General features: G+C 39.1%; 1 pseudogene; it reads left to right on the top strand.

Moving 5' to 3' along the window:
* Positions 1 to 345: 345 nt before the first annotated feature.
* Positions 346 to 1,350, top strand: LOC149247807 (BTB/POZ domain-containing protein At2g24240 pseudogene; annotated as a pseudogene).
* The last annotated feature ends 1,922 nt before the right edge of the window (positions 1,351 to 3,272 follow it).

Genomic DNA, 3,272 nt, shown 5'->3' with positions numbered 1-3,272 from the left:
CGGGAACCGCACATGATAGATATAATCAGAACAAAACTTGTCACTCCATGTTGGCACACACAGCGTCATATGACACTTTCGTTATTCAACATTCTTGGTAGATTATATTGTACAACACCTTTTTAAATTGAAAGAGAACGGTAAATATATAGTTTAATAAAACAGTGAAGAGTTGATACAAAGGACTCAAACAAATAAAACAGATGTAAAATTAATGTACTTTTAATATAAAACAAACGTAAAATTAATGTACTTTTAATATAGCGGTTAGTTTCCATAGAACAAATTGAAAATGTCAAAAACATATACATACAATTATTGGTATCTTTAGTTTGGAATAAATAAATGTTAATGCAAACAAATACATTAAAAAATTTTGTGACTTACAAAGGCGGACAAAAGTTTCTTTACAGAGAGGCACTCTACTATGGTCTCATGGACAGAGTCCATAGCGCCACATGGGCTGAAAAGCTTGGATGGAAACCTAATTGGCCTTTCAACTTTCGGCTTCCATTCATGGAAGAGCCACGGGAGATGCCACGGCTATCAGAGCAACGCAGGACAGAGGATGTTGCGTGGCACACGGCAGCATGGTTCATGTCTATGATTGGACCATGGAGGAGCTACAACCCCTCAATCTTGATTACCATCTCGTTAACGATGTGGGTTTTCTGAATCCCCAACGCCTCGTCATCGGCACTTGCGCCAGCGTGGAAAAGCCCCAGCACACCAAAACGGGAAAGCTGCAACATAGATTCCAGGTGTGCCATCAAGGCGACCAACACAAAAATTTCACCACCGGAGCGCTCGCCAGCAGCCACGGTCACGTGTACGCCAGTTGCAGAGGGTTAAACGTCGAATACAGAGTAGGGGTGTGGGATCAGAGTACAGGTGAGCAAGTGGATTTCGTATACAATTGGCCCCTCGGAGATGCAGGGAAGCTACAGTGGCTTCCCAAGAGCAATCTCCTCCTGGGGGCGACTCTATCCTCGAAGTGATCATGCTAACATCAACTTGATGGATTTTCGGGAAAAGAATAGCACGGCCTTGTCGTGGACAGACTGCCCTCTATTGGACAACAAAGTGGTGGTTGACACCGTGACCATGGAAGATTGCAGAATCGTTTGTGTGGTCAATCAATATGATAATCTCGGTTTTCTGGATATGAGGTCCATGAACCATGTGAAATGTTGTCACTGGAGTCTGCTAGGAAAGATGGTATCTGAATTAGTGGAAGAAGAAGAAAAATTGTATTCCAAACTGGTAGCCTGTGGACTGCATCTTTTCTCGACAAAGAACCAGAAGGTGCACATATTTTTTGCTCTCATTAGGTGCTCACATCGCATATAGAGAACAAACGCAGATCATATGGAGGCAAACGCGGATCATATGGAGGCGCTATCGCCGATACTGCTATTGGCAGAGATCATATTTTCTTTTGTTTAATGAACAACACAAGTGTCACTAGCAAAGAAGAAGGGTAGACGAAAGAGTCAAAGAGTTAGGTGTACTGATTCATCTTTCAAGATTTCATTTTCCATTTTTGCCACTATTGTTGGTGATGATTCTGTTTTTCACCATCTCAACAAAGTTCCAGTAAATCACTGAATAATAGATTTACAAGCTTCTATTTCATATTTTCCCCTTAGGCACATGAGCTTGTATTCTGTAAACATAAGATCTATCATTTTTCAAATCTGAGCAAAACTCAGATTGTCAATATTCCATTCTCTATGTGATTTAGGATGGAAGTTATGTGTTTCTGGAAGTTTCCCTTTTCCACTAAGATCAGGTGTTGGATACCTGGTATATTGACTTTGGAGAGGCTCATAGATAGGGAATAGATGTGGTTCTGAGTTTTCAGGTTGCTCTACTTCTTTAAGCAGTGAGGAGATAGTCATTGGCTCAGATTTTTCTTTGGTCGTTTCTTTAGGAAAGAGAGAAGGATCTATCAACAGGCTTAACAGGATGTTGAATATTTACAGATCTCTTGAATAGAGAAAAAAAAGGAATCGGTTTGTCTTTGGGGGCTATATGAAGTTTATCAAAATTTTCAAACAGTTCTTCAATAGATTCCTGAGTAGATTGTTTTCCCATATCTACTTTCCTTTCAACATCTTCTATCCTTGTTAAGTATTCTTTAACAAAACCTTTCAATACAATAGTGGAATAGTTCACATCATTCGAAGTTCTGTTAATACTATTTTCATAGACTTATATACTGTCAAAATCTTTTTTAACTTCAATAGACTTTGCACAATTCATTTCTAGCCCTTTAACTTTTGTATTTGTCTAGTTTATCTGTTCATTCGCTTTTTGTATCCTACCATCAATGCCAAGGGCACTGTCATCTTTTATGACCAGCGGAATGGCTTTAGCACTGTTCTGTGCTTCTCCTAATACAATGCCTTTGTAAGGAGGGAAGGTGGTAGGAGTTTCAATTTTACTGCCATCTATGGTAGTGCAAGAATGTTTTGTTGAGGATGATTCAGCGTCTGCCATTTGTACATCTGTATTTTCTTGCTTCCTCTTCCATTCATAAAAAGACAACCAGACATTGTTCTTTTGCATGTATGTTTTCCATTCATGGGATAATCTGATTTTTTCTGGGTATGGAGTGGTAAGGTCAAAACTTTCAGCCTCAGGATGAGTGTATAAATCCCAATTAAGCATATTTTTCATCCATTGATGATCAATTGTATGCTTCCTACATCCTTCCATAACCGAAAAGAACTTGTGCATTTCTAGTTTTGATGGCTTCTTACAATCAAAAGGCACAAAGTTGTCAAATCTGGATTGAGGGATTATTTCATCAAGTTGTTCCAGATATCCTAGACCATAGCAAGGCATACCAGTAGGACGCATTTTGCTAAACATGTCTTTGAGGTGGGGGTCTTCATTTTCCAAAGATGGAAGCTCATGAATCATTAATACATGATCAGTATCATGAGGGAAAGGTATTTCAGAACACTTAGGATTTGGACACGAAGTGACAGAAGTTGTAGGAGGAGATACTCTTGTCCTTGGATGGTGGTTCTGATGTATGACAGAATCAACAAGGCTACTGAGATTTATCTTTTGATTGCAGCTTGGGCAAATGACTTGCAGGGATGAAAAATTTACAATCTGGGCATATTCAAATAGATCTATATGAGGGAAATTTACAGATGGTGTAAAAGAACTGGCAATATCTACTACTTGTGGATCAATATACATGGATGATGCTTTGCAAGCTAAATCGATTCTTCTGCGATCTATTGTAGATCTTCTAG

The sequence above is a fragment of the Pinus tabuliformis genome, chromosome 7 (assembly GCF_031772625.1).
Source record: "Pinus tabuliformis cultivar Carrire ecotype Pingquan chromosome 7, CPIR1, whole genome shotgun sequence".
Classification (NCBI taxonomy): domain Eukaryota; kingdom Viridiplantae; phylum Streptophyta; class Pinopsida; order Pinales; family Pinaceae; genus Pinus; species Pinus tabuliformis.
The sequence above is the reverse complement of the archived record's forward strand: the minus strand, read 5'-3'. Positions and strand labels throughout refer to the sequence as shown.